This window comes from Panthera leo, chromosome B1 (assembly GCF_018350215.1).
Source record: "Panthera leo isolate Ple1 chromosome B1, P.leo_Ple1_pat1.1, whole genome shotgun sequence".
Classification (NCBI taxonomy): Eukaryota; Metazoa; Chordata; class Mammalia; order Carnivora; family Felidae; genus Panthera; species Panthera leo.
The window spans coordinates 87,454,577-87,468,355 of record NC_056682.1 but is presented as its reverse complement, the minus strand read 5'-3'; the positions used below and the strand labels follow the sequence as shown (position 1 = coordinate 87,468,355).

Genomic DNA, 13,779 nt, shown 5'->3' with positions numbered 1-13,779 from the left:
TCTATGCTTCCGGGTCTCCTGCCAGAAGGGGTTCCTCAGACGACTCAGAAGAGCTCACACAGGAACACATTCCCTGCAGCAGGGAATTGAGCACTGGGAGGTCACCAGCAGAGCTTCCTAAGAGGATGCATGTGCCGTAGGAGAGGACCCCGATTTGAGCTTCTGTCACTCGCAGAAGCAAAGCAGAACCCCGAGAATCAATCAAGAAGAAATTGCTTATTATGTGCTCAGTTACACAAAAGATATTTTTCTCTTTCCTTTCCTCCTTTCCAAGCTCCAACACTCTGGAGGATCCAGAGGTGATGAGAGTAGGGATATGAGATAAAATACATGATGCCCAGATCAATTTGAATTTCAGATAAACGGTAACAACGAGCATAGCTGTGTACTATGAAATACTTGGATTATACTTATAATAAAAATAATTTGTTTATCCGAAACTCAAATCTAACTATTTTTCTTTTGTGTCTAGTTTTGTTTTTGATAAATCCGACAGCCCAATCTAAGACGAGGAGACAGTGTCTCAGGATTAGAGCTTTCCCACCCCTACCCCAAACATCATTTTTTTAAGGCTGATCAGTAAGGGGAGGACAAAAGGAGAGTTTTAGATCAGAAATGAGATTGAAATGCTAAACTATTCTGGACCATACTAGCCTTTTTTTCTATGAAATTGAGAAAGTTCTAGAGTCTACATAAATCTCTTTAAATGGTGACAAGGAGAAAAGTAACACATATTCATGTTTTTGGGCCCCACCCCACCAATTTCAGGTTTGTCCAACAAGAAAATTAAACTCAAGAGCTTGATAAAATGTCCAAATACAACCTTGGGTTGTCATTAATTCTACTGTGAAGACTGTCTGTCTACACACAGACTAATGACTACCATCCCTAGAAATAGATACAATGTGTTTTTGAAATAATGGCTGGCTGTGAAAACAGATGTAAGAGTTTTTACGTGGGTTCTCAGACATCAGTGCAGGCTTGGGAAACACCAGATAGCTGAGATGGTGATGAAAATGGGGACTTTCCGATCCCTTCTTAAAAGCCCCTGTGCAGACCTAAAGTACTTGGCTGGAGGTTCAAGTGGAATAACATGAATGCAGCTTTGATAGAGCTTGCTGACCATGCTGATTCCTCTGCGGTGTCCAGGAACTCTTATAAAGAAGGATGTATAGAAAGTGATCCTTAAATCCCACCTCAGATGCTCAGTATTTTTTAAAAAGACTGAATGAACCTCTTCCTAAAGAAAGAATATCTCTGTAAGAATGTCCTACATCTCACAACCTGGCATCCCTCCCTAAAATGGGCACACCACCAGAAACACAATCTCATTTCATAGAAGGGACAGAAAAGTGTGCAGTCCAGTCTTTTGTGGTAACCAGGAAGACATAAAAATAGAAGTAATTCTGAACTTGTCCCCCAGGGAAGACGCTTTGGAGCCCTAGTTAGAATAGGTTGTTTAGATGTGAGCCCACTCTTCTCCTAAAGTTAATGAAGCTCATTTGGGAAGAGGGAAAGAGGAAAGAGATAAAAAGTCTTTACAGTCACCAAGATCTGTGGCAGGGCTATTTGGTGATGCTTTCCATGGCTTGAGACTCAGTAAATCAGACAGGCAGACCCTGCTTCTATGAGTGAGTGCTCAGGTATCAGAGGTCAACTTGGTAGATCTTATGAACTGATAGGATTCTACCTGAGAGTGAAAGATAATACAGAAGGCCTAACTCGTAGGGATAGAGATACATTGTCTTCCACAAGCTTGTCAGAGAAGCCCTTTCTGAGAAGGTAGCATTTAGGATAAGAAGTCAGCCTTGCAAATAGCAAATGGGAAGAGCAACCCAGACAGTTGAAACAGTGCAAGGTAGGATTCAAGGTCAAAAGGAGCACGACATACTTGAGGTATGAATAGAAGTGCATTGACTGGGAACGTGGTGAGAGAGCAAATGACTCAAAGGAGTTAGGGAGGTAAGCTAAAAGTCGAGCAAAAAAAAAAAAAGAATAAATGAGCAAATAAATGTGCGATTACTATAAAGCATATCTGCATTCCACTTATCAAATTTGGGAAGAAAGGATCCTCTAAGTACAAAGTGAGTAGTGACTGTTTTATACAGAAAAGGAAGGCAAAATCAATCCTCAGAACCTGCAGAAATAAAAGAATTTAAAGTCTTGGAGAAAGACAACACGAACGTGACAAGTAGATACAGGGCTTCGCAGTAAGGAAGACACCCTTCTCCCCACCTTTCAAGAAAGCTGATGAAGAAGAAATTTCCCCCCAAGGTTCCCACACTGGGAAAGCACCAATACAAAGAAAAGCCCCCTTGTTTCTTTCCATGGACAGTGGAAAGTTTCTGCTTTGTTTTTGCTTTTGTGTTTGTGTGTGTGTGTGTGTGTATTTTAGTGAGATAAAAGCTATTTATTGACACTGAGTAAAACATATACAAAGAATTCTGAGGAACAAGCTGAAAACTTTCCCTTGCTTATTTTCTCACACAGAGACCCATATTGCCCTGAAGGCAGGATGTACCAGTTTTCCTTTCTGGAAAAGCAAACAGGCAGTAAGCTTCACTGAGAGAGCAGATTTTGTCCTTAAAGACCTGCAGGGCAGACATCCTTCTAGTGAGTGGTAGTAGGGATGGTCGCCCCCAGTGTCAAGACAGGGCCAGCTAAGGGAATCGAGGGCACAGAATAGTGTCTGTAAAACTTCAAGACCATGGCTCAAAACATGTTAAGGGATATCCTGTGTGCTTAAGATTTTCTTACCAGGGAAAGAACACCCCTTAATTGGCTTTTGAGAAGACAGTAGTCATTCCCACTGACAATAAGTATGACAGAGTCATAGTGAGAAGAATTATTTAGATAACTATGACCATAACTGTCAATTTCTAGACTAAGTAGAATTTAGTCTTCAAAAAAGAGATCTTTCAATCACGAAATTCTGGAACTGGAAGATAACTGGAAGTACAAGTCATTAATCTCCCTATTTTTCAAATTAGGAAAATGAAACAGAGACAAAGCAGGTGATTTAAAGACAGCTATAACAGGTGCAAGGTCTATGAGTTTCATGCGCTCTCCCCCTCATTCTTCTTACCGCTCCCAAGGGCGGTATAAACGAGACTCCTAAGACCCCCGAAGAGTGTAAAGGGAGTCCAAGCACAGCATGCCTCTTTGTGAATTTAATCAGTGGAAGTTTTCATCTATTTACTTCTTGCAAGAGAAAAACTGGGGCAAGGGTATGCTTAACATCTCCTTCTCTGAGAGTACATAGCCATGTGTACATGTTGCCTACGGAAGTCTACCGTAGCTAGCTCAGTGTACTTGGAGCAGAAGCGAGCATTGGTCAGAGGAGAAAATGAGTAAGACTCTAGACTCAGAGACATAGGTTTGTAACAATGCTTTGCCAACAAAATGTACTTCAGGGAAAGTAGTCGTTCATTTTTAATTAAATCACCCTTTTATTTGAAGGGCAGATACATCCGTTTTTTAAGTATAGAGAGTAAAAGAAAATTTTAAAATATAAAGAGCTTAAAAAGGGGCAATAATTCAGAAATAATTACCAGGATCAGTAATTTTAAGAGTTTGGGACTCTGCACATTTCTGATGTCAAAATTTCAAAGTGAATTTTAGAACTCCTGTATCTCAGAGCGTATTTAATACCTTTGCAAATAATCAGCTCTTGTTTTTATTTGTATTTCACTATCAAGAACATGCTTTTCTCCCTTGAAGGTGCAATTAAAAATAATGATAATAATAATAATAATATATGAACTGCTGTTTTAGATAGTGTGATCTCTTAAAAATGTTATCATCTCTCTGACTCACTCTATTCCATTTCAATCTATAGTTCTGTAAGCCACAAAATGATGTGGTAGGCAGAATAATGGACCCCCAAGAGAGCTCTAGGTCCTAATCCTCAGCACTTGTGACTATGTTACTTTACATGGCAAAGGGGAATTATCTGTGCAGATGGAATTAAGGTTGTTGATCAGCTGACTTCAAAATAGAGGGATTGAGGCACCTGGGTGGCTCAGTCGGTTGAGCATCCAACTTCGGCAGGGGGCGGTCATGATCTCACAGTTTGTGAGTTTGAGTCCTGTAAATCGGGCTCTGTGGTGACAGCTCAGAGCCTGGAGCCTGCTTCGGATTCTGTATCTCCCTCTTTCTCTGCCCCTCCCCCCACTCATGCTCGCTTTCTCTCTCTCTCTCTCTCTCTCTCAAAAATAAATACACATTAAAAAAGTTTTTAAAAATAAAATAGGGGGGTTATTCTGGATCATCCAGAAGGGCCCAATTAATCACAAGGCATCCTTAAATGTGGAAGAGGGAAGCAGAAGAGTCAAGTGTCAGAATTACACAATGTGAAAAAGACCTGCATAGCCATTGCCAGCTTTGAAGACAGAAGAGGCCCGAGCCAAGCAATGTCGGGCATTGTCTCCAAGAGCCTCCAGAAAGGAACTCAGCCCTGACCTCCTCTTGATTGTAGCCCAGTGTGACCTACATTGGACTTCTGACCTCTAGAAGTCCAAACAACGAGACTAAGATGATAAACTTGTATTGTTTTAAGCTACCAAGTACGGTAATTTGTTACAGCAGTCACAGAAAACTTATATACATGACAAGGGAATATAAAATCACCCAGGTTTGCAAACAATATTAAATAAGTTAGAGTTAAGAAAAATAATTGAATTTGGAAATTAACTTCTCCACAATTTCATGCCACACTTTCCAAAAGGAAATTAACAAATTCAGCTTCTAAAAGAACATGAAAGTGGTGTTGTTTGCACAGAATACACAACTTGTTTAATGTTATTTTACCCTAACCATATTCTCTATTCTTCATTATTATTCCTTTTAAACTTCTGAACTGTCTATTATAAATTAAAAATAAAACTAATCTGTACCATTTTAGTTAAGTATTCTAATCAATCACTCAATATTTGTTGAGTTCTCTCTGCGCAGCTGTTCTCAGAGAATTTACTGTTTATGTTAAGAGATTAGCTTTTATTTTTTAACATAAAAAGAGTGGTACAATAAAAGTAGGAATTTTACAAATGAATTTTACAAATTCCATTAGATGGAATGATTTGAGAATATTCTAATAAATATTCATGGAACTATTAACAAAAAGGTATTTTTATTCAAGACTTTAAGGAGTAGTATAAAGCTTAGTCTGAGATAGATCTGCAAACTTTCAAAAACCAGCAATACAACAACAGCTCTTTTAAACATGTGATATAAATATCGGTGCTTAATTTTTAGGAAAATAGTTTGATTTACATTTGTATTATAAAATAATGAATATCAATCATTATTAATAAACACATATGACTCTATTTGAATAGTCTTATCCTTAAAAGAGAAAACTTAGCATTACTCACCACATACTACAAAATCTCTGATTACTTGGACATTTTTGCCTTCGCATATGTTGTGTTTATTATCGCTATCCTTTATGAGAATTTATTTTCAAATTACAAAAGCAGCACATGTTCATTTTAAATAGAGAATAACATAAATATGGTAAAAGAAAAAACTGACAAATCTTGTCTTCTCCAATCATTGTCTCCATTAAGATACCAATATTAATAGCTTGGCATACGTTCTTATTAACATTTTTGTATGTTAACATAAACTAATCAATGTGTGTTCCTAAGTATTAGAGGGTGTTATTGTTGTTTTTACAAAAGTATGAACTTTCACTATACAAATGAGTCTTTTCTTGAGTCTGTTTTCCTTTTACTAATGTTTCACGGATGTCAGTATTGTCACTAGCTGCATAACATTCCATAGTTTGGACAGTAACACAGCATAATTTCTTCAACATTTCTCTATTGAGGAATATTTTAGATTGTTTTCAATTTTTATCACAGAACACAATGTTGATTCACATGTCTTTTTTGTATACACAAAATATTTACGGCTTATGTTTTTCAGATAGATTCTACAAAACACACTGCTGTGTTACATGTATACTCTTAATTTTAATAGGGGCACCTGGGTGGCTCAGTCAGTTAGGCATACGACTTTGGTTCAGGTCATGATCTTACGGTTCGAGGGTTCAAGCCCTGCATAAGGCTCTGTGCTGAGAGCTGAGAGTCTGGAACCTGCTTCAGATTCTGTGTCTCCCTCTCTCTCTGACCCTCCCTTGCTCGTTCTCTCTCTCTCTCTCTCAAAATAAAAAGCATTAAAAATGTTTAATTCTAATAGATATTACAGATTAAATTCAAGAGTCAGATTACATTCCCAGAGTTGTGGCAATTTGACTCACAGACAGTACATGAAAATATGCATCTTTTTACCATCTAAATAACTGGATGTTTCAATCTTCTGATTATCAACAAACTTATGGTTGAAAATGGAATCTCATTGATCTTTTAATTGAATTTCACTCAAATTAAGCATCTCTTCCTATATTTCTTTTCCATTTGCATTTCTATTTCTGTGGAGGCCTGATTTTGTCTTTTGTTCCATTTTTGTACTGAATAGCTTTCCCTTTCATTTCATTCTTAATTGGTAGGAGCTTTTAATATTTAGAGATATTTGTACTTATTCTACCATATGTCTTATAAATATTTTCTCTCAAATAATTTTTATATTTTGATGTTTTATTGTGTCTTTTTCCACATAGAAAATTTTAATTTTTATATAAAAAATTTGTCATTTTTTTACTTCTGAGGCACCACTGTAATTTTTTATTGAGAGGAAAGTAGTAATTAAGCATTTTGCGTTAGTCCTAATAGTTTTCCATTCATTCCTTAATTCACTAAATTCAATATTAAAAACATCCTGAAACTTGCTTACGTACCAAACTCTCTAACATTATAGTTTACCAAAAATTATTTTCAAAACAAAGTAATTCCTAAATTTAAAAATTCCTAATTTAAAAATTCCTAATAATTTTTTAAATGACATACATCTATAGAATTTGAATTTAGAGATTATCATCTTTATTGTTGATAATTGACATTTGCTGAGTTAGTAGCAGTGTCACTGGCTAAATTGCTCCCTAGAACATTCAGAATATTCTGTCATTATCAATATGAAATGTTGCACCTTTAAAATAAGACACAATAAACACATGTATCCATGTGTTTGTCTGTAAACAAATGAATAAATGTAGAGATAGATTAACAGCTTGGAGCCAGGTAAATTAGCAGGGATGGTAGGGATAATATGTGAGAAAAATTCAGTTTAGTGTAAAATTTTGCCATATTCTGTTACCTGAATCTTCCTAAATCTATCTATCTCCTTTATGGTAGTATGAAGGTCTGAACACTATTACATGAGAGATTAGGAATTGGCATCATTCTGAAAACCCATTACACCGCTGTATCTCATTCAGTTGAATAGAATGCAAAAGGTCGGCCTGGCATTCACATTCTCTTTTCTCCAAGGAAAATCCACTGATTTCAGAATTCTCATCAATCAGCTCTAGAAGCTGAGCAGAGCTTTTGACATCTTTGTGAAACAAAAGGGGATAAGTCTTGGACTTAAAGGTCCTGGGAGTACGCAGCTACCTGAAGGACAGCACCATTCTCCTAGTCTGCCCTGGGGTGTGACCTGGAAGCCGTGGAGGTGCTGGTTCTGGCTGGATACCGCGTGCATAAGGAGAACAAGCTGAGTCTGGCACCCCCGGGGACCTGGTCTGGCAGGTGTGCAAAGGACCCGCTCCGGGCTGGCTGCCCGGAGAGCAGAAGGATCTTGTGGCCTCTTCTCCTGAGCGCTTGGGCAGGAGATCCCAGAGACTCAGCCCAGCACCAGGGAGGCACCCTCCCTCTGCATACAGCTGAGGTTGCCCGGCCAAATCTCAAGGTCCCCAAAGATGCTGCAAAGTGAACTTCAACTACAACCTGGAGCAGGCAGATGAGCTAAAGCTGCAAATTGAGATGGTGGAAGTGATACAGGGGAGTGGGGGTGACTGGTGGCTGGGGAATAAGAACAAGCAGCTGGCAGCCTTCCCATCCAACTTTGTGGAGTTGCTGGACAGTGGGCTCCTAAGCCTCAGGAACCCAGACATGCCTTCAGTCAGCCGTGGTCTCCAGTAGGCCTCCCAAGGTGAGCAGCCTGACCTATGACAGCCCTCTAGACTACCTGCAGACAGTCTTCCGCACTGAGATCTACAGGGTCCTGTCCAACTACCAGCCTGAGGCCCCGGAGGAGTTGGTGCTGGAAGAAGGATGAGGTAAAAGTACTGAGGAAGACCATGGAGGTTAAGGAAAGTGGTATCTCGGGAATCAGCTCCTACTAAGGAATCAAAGAAGATGCTGCTCAGAACAGCCCTCCCTACAGTCAAGAAGCTGGTGACAGCTCCCCACTGGGCACAGTACAGCCAAACCATCTGAGACACCCAGTGGAGCCAGTTAGGAGTGCCCATCCCAGACTCAGGCTCCAGTGGCAGCTTCCTCGGTGGGGGGGGGGGGGGGGGGGTCCAGGCCACCCCGGCAGAAAGGGATTGAAAATCCAGGCTTCCTGGCAGTGCTCTGCAACCAATCACGAGAAAGGGCAGAGCAGCCTAGCAAAGGCCCCTCCTGTGAATAAAACCCCCACCCCAGAGAAGACTCTGTCTCCAGATAAGGCCCCCACCCCAGAGGAAACCCTGACTCCAGATAAGGTCCCCATCTCAGAGGAGGCCCTAACTCTGGAGTTCAAGGTTCTAGCCCCAGACAACCCCACCCTGGAGGAGAGCCTGACTGGACAACTGCCCCCAGCTCAGACAGTGCCATTTCTGGGGATGAGGCCCCTGTCCCAGAAGTCCCACCTGAGGATGAAGCCCCTAGCCTAAAGATGGCCCTTCTTGGTGACAAGACCTCCACCCTAGAAAAGGTCTCAACCCCTGAGCAGGCGCTCTCTGAAGAGACGTTCACCAGAGACAACACTCAGTTCCATCACTTCTTTCTGGAGCAAGCCCTGCCAAAGTTCAAGTCTCTTGTAGCCAATAAGACTCAATCCCAAGAAGTCCACATGCCAGAGGAGCCCCACCCCTGCATGATGATGCACCATCTCTATCAGAGGGACAGCCCCCCCTTCCAGTCCAAATCCAATCCAGGGTCCATGCCTGCCCTTGAGAAGGCTACAACCCTCTTCTCCGAGGCACCTGGGAGCATGAGGCTACCTCGAAAGAGGCTGTACTCCCCAAAGAGGAAGTGCCCCAGAGAGAGCAGGCATCCTACTCGAAAGAATCCTCATCCCATCAAGTCAACTCCAGACCTTGAAGACACTCCCACCCTACTTTCCTTGGTCCCACAAAATCTCAGGGACAGCGAACATGATAGGTGATATAATGAGGCTACAGGATGAGATGCAGTCTTTAAGGAAGTGTGGGAGCAGATGGGGAGTGCAGCTAGAGAGGAAGCTGGCCGACATCTGGGAGGAGCTGAAGACCGAGAAGTAGAAGCTCCAGCTGCTGGAGGTGCAGATGAAGCAGGGGACTCAGGAGTTCAGGATCCGGGGCTCCATCCATGCACAGATGCAGAGGCACCGAGGATGGGGCAGGGAGGGACTAAGGCAGGACTCCGGGGGCGGGGGGGTGGTCACATTCCGGCCACCTCCTTTGCACACAACTTTGAGAAATGCAAAAACCTGCCTTGTACGTGGAGGGGAAAAAAAAAAAAAGACAGGAAGTAAAAAGAAAAGATTTTAAAACAAAAGGTCCCAGTAAAATCTCTCAAGCTCTAGATTAGGAACCTAAAAGCTATGGTTTAAAAGAGTAAAAAGGAAACATGCCAGCCCTCATAAGGGCTGCAGCTACCTTCAAATGAAATAAGCATGTTTAAATAATCTAGTATCAACAGGATTCTTATCCACCTGACAGAAGTCAAGGCAAATCATCTCTGAGTAAAGATAATTGTGCCTTAAGCATCAAATTATTTTTACAAATTTTCACACCAATATCCAATTCTCAATCACAAATAAGCACATGAAGAGATGGATTAACTTGATGAAAAACAAACAATAAACAGTAGAAACAGATCTTCAGGGATCCAGATAAGCAAAAGAGACTTTAAAAATGAATATGTTGCTTAAGTTCGAGAAACCAAAAGACAAGAATAAGAATACTGCAGAAAACTAGAAAGTATTAAAAAAATAATAACCAATAGAAACTCTAACTGAAAGAAACAAAACCAAAATGTAAAAGTACTGGATAGATTTAACAGCAAATTAGACACAACTGAAGAAAGAATTAGTAAACGACGAGGCAAGCTATAAAGAAAATAAGCATCTGAAAGCATGGAAAAACAAATGGAATATACAGAAGAGAATATAGAAGGCATAGGGACATGGTAAAAAAAAATTACATGGTCTATTATATGTGTAATTGGAGAAGAAAGAGGTAATGAGGTGAGGTAATATTTGCAAAGATAACAGCTAAAAATTGTTGCAGTCATACATTTCTACAGTCTCCAATTGTTACGATGCATTGGTATACTATAAATCATAAAAATGAATGACTTCTAGTTATATCAAAATAATATGAATTAATCTTACACACATAATATTAAGGGGAGGCAGCCAAACACACATATGATTTGTACATATAAAGTTCAAAAACAGACAAAATTATGTTATAATGTCAGAAGTCAGAATAGCAGTTATCTTTAAGACAGAAGAAGAAAATACTGATTGAAGAGTCATAAGGCAGGCTTCTGAGTGCTGACAGTGTTCTATGTGTTGACCTTGGTGTCAGTTACCCAGGCATATTCACTTTGCAATATATATATATATATATATATATATATATATATATATATACACATAGTTTACATTGTATAAATTTGTTATACTTCATATAAAAGTTTAAAAATAAAGCAAAATAATAATTATAATATGCTTTTGGTAGAGAAAAATATTAATTCCAAAAACAAAAATAAATTTATTTTTGTAATATTTATTTATTTTGAGAGGGAGAGAAGGAGGAGAGGGAGAGAGAGAGAGAGAGAGAGAGAGAGAGAGAGAGAGAGAATACCAAGTAGGCTTCACACTGTCAGCACAAAGCTGGATGTGGGGCTCAATTTCACAAACTGCGAGATCATGACCTGAGCAGAAAGCAAGAGTCAGACATGTAACCCACTGAACCACTCAGGCATCCCAAGAAATTTATCATTTTAATATGGTTCTTAAATTAAGAATTACATTTTAAGATTTACATTTTAAATATGTAACTATTAGTAAGACTATAGACTGTTCCACAGTTTCTGCAATTTAGGACTCCTCTGATGAAAAAAAAGGTTTACTACAGCTCACTCTAGCAAAAAGAACCTTTGTAATTATACTTATAAGATTTTTCCAGTATTTTTTATTTTTCTGATTTCCAAAATGGTCAGATAGAATATATAAATACTGAAAGCTGCGTGTGAATGTCTTTCCTTTTTCAGAAACATGACTTCTATATACTAAGTAATATATATGCACAAAGAACCTGCTAGTCATAATGTCCATTCTGGTTCAGATTCAAGAGAGCAAGTTATAAGAGGGATCCCTTTTAAATTATCTGATTAAGTTAACTGAGCAAATCTTGATTGCTTGCTTGATATGGAATCACTGATATACAAAAATTTTATGATGAAATCTATAGCCTTAAATTATATTTTAATGAGACTCGAAGAAAGTATATATCATCACCAATAGTTGAAACTATTTAGTGATTTTAACAAGGTATCAATATGCCAAACACAAAGAAAATATGTGAAATCTCATTATTAGGTGTGAATGCTAAAATTGAGGGGTCATTTCATTGTTTAACAAATTCCTAGGAACAGGAAACCTAATCATTTACAATGATTACTGTTGATAATCTAAAGCATGAACTACTCTGAGACTTGCCAAGAGAGATGTGAAAAGACATTTCTTCAATCAAGTGTAAGAAAAGCCATAGAGATCAACTTTAATAATAAATAAGTGTTGAAATGTCAAGAGAAATGTTATAAAAACTAATCTATATATCTCTGCACTATTTTTTAAACTTCTTTTCATGTAGTTTTATCCTTTTAAAGAGGGCAACTTATGAAAGAATAACAAAATTGAAGTGTACGTCACTGAAAATTTTTTTCATATAAATAAATCCATGAATCAGCATGTACATAGAGATACACTTATATTTGTATCATCGCACTTAACACATCATCCTAAAACTGTATATTTATTTATTCCCCCAGTGCATTGTAAGCACTACATAGGCAGGAGACAATATCTTGTTTACATTCCCAGGACCTTACACAATATGATACTCACTAAACACTTGTGGCACTTAACTGAGACTTAAAAAAATAGTCTTATTTCAGCAATCCCCCCAACTTAAATTATAATAGCAAATTTACACTAGTGCCCCATCTTATTATTTAAAATAAAGAGCAGAGAAATAAGGCCTCTGGGCAGAGACTAATCTCTGCTTCTCAAAATTCATGCCCTTCCTCATTATTAATAATAGAACTCCAATTTTTAGCTGTGCACTTGCCATCCAGTAAAAAGACCTTTCCTTGCTTCCCTTGCAGTTTAGTACAGTCGTGTTAGCAAGGCCATTCAGGCAATGAGTACTTTCAAAAGGAGAAGGCAAGTAAACAAATTATATATTAAAATACAAAATATACATGATAAAACTAAGTATATTATCAAATTCAGAATGCTCTAATACCACCATATGGTAGTGTGTTAACCTCCTAACTATATACGAATAAAAGGACAAGCTATTGTAACTATAGCTACAATAATTTGTTAATGAATACACAATATAAAAAAGGTAAATTGTGATATCAAAAATATGTTACATGTTAATTGTGTCTCAAAAAAATAAAAGAAAAGTTAAAACCAAAGGTACAACTGAAAGAAAGAAAGAAAGAAAGAAAGAAGAAGAAAGAAAGTCAAAGTGTAGAGTTTTTGTATATGACCAGATTTAGGTTGATATTAACATAAAAGACTATTATAGCTACAAGATATTTATGTAAACCTGATGGTAACCACAAAGCAATGACTTACAGGAGATCACAAAAGATAAAGAAAGTGAATCAAAGACCACTATGGAAATTCCCTAACCCAAAAGGAAGGCAGTAAGAGAGGAATAAAGGAACAAGGAAATTTACAAAGCAGCCAAAACAATAAGATGGCATTAGTAAGTTCTTACCCATCAAAAATGAATTCGATTCTCCAATCAAAAGGCATAGAGTTGTGGTGCCTAAGTGGCTGTCAGTTAAGTGTCCAACTCTTGATTTCAGCTCAGGTCATGATCTCATGGTTGTGAGATGGAGTTTTGAGTCAGGCTCCACGTTGGGTATGGAGCCTGCTTAAGATTCTCTCTCTCTCTCTCTCTCTCGCTCTCTCTCTTTCTCTCGCTCTCTTTCTCCCCCCTCCCTCTTCCTCTCCCTTTCCCTCTCTCCCCCGCACCTCCCCTGCTCATGTGTTGTGTGCTCTCTCAAAAAAAAAAAAAAAAAAAAAAAAAAAAAAGGCATAGGGTGTCTGGATGAATAAAAAACAAGACTCAACAAAATGTTGTCTACAAGACATTAACTTCAGCTTTAAAGACACACATAGATTCAAAGTGAAGTGATGGAAAAAGATATTCCATGCAAATGGGAACAAAAGAGAGTGGGGTAGCTATACTTGTATCAAACAAAAAGGACATTAAGCCAAATAATGCAACTAGAATAAAAAAAGATAATGATAAAAGGGTTATTTCATCGAGAAGATGTAACAATCATAAATACATATGCACCCAACACTGAAGTACCTAAATGTATTAAGCAAATACTAAAGGATATGAAGTGAGAAACAGATAACAATATAATGATAGTTGGG

General features: G+C 38.4%; 1 pseudogene; it reads left to right on the top strand.

Annotated features, from left to right (window-relative positions):
* Positions 1-1,093: 1,093 nt before the first annotated feature.
* On the top strand, positions 1,094-8,776 carry LOC122218423 (annotated as a pseudogene).
* Positions 8,777-13,779: the final 5,003 nt, after the last annotated feature.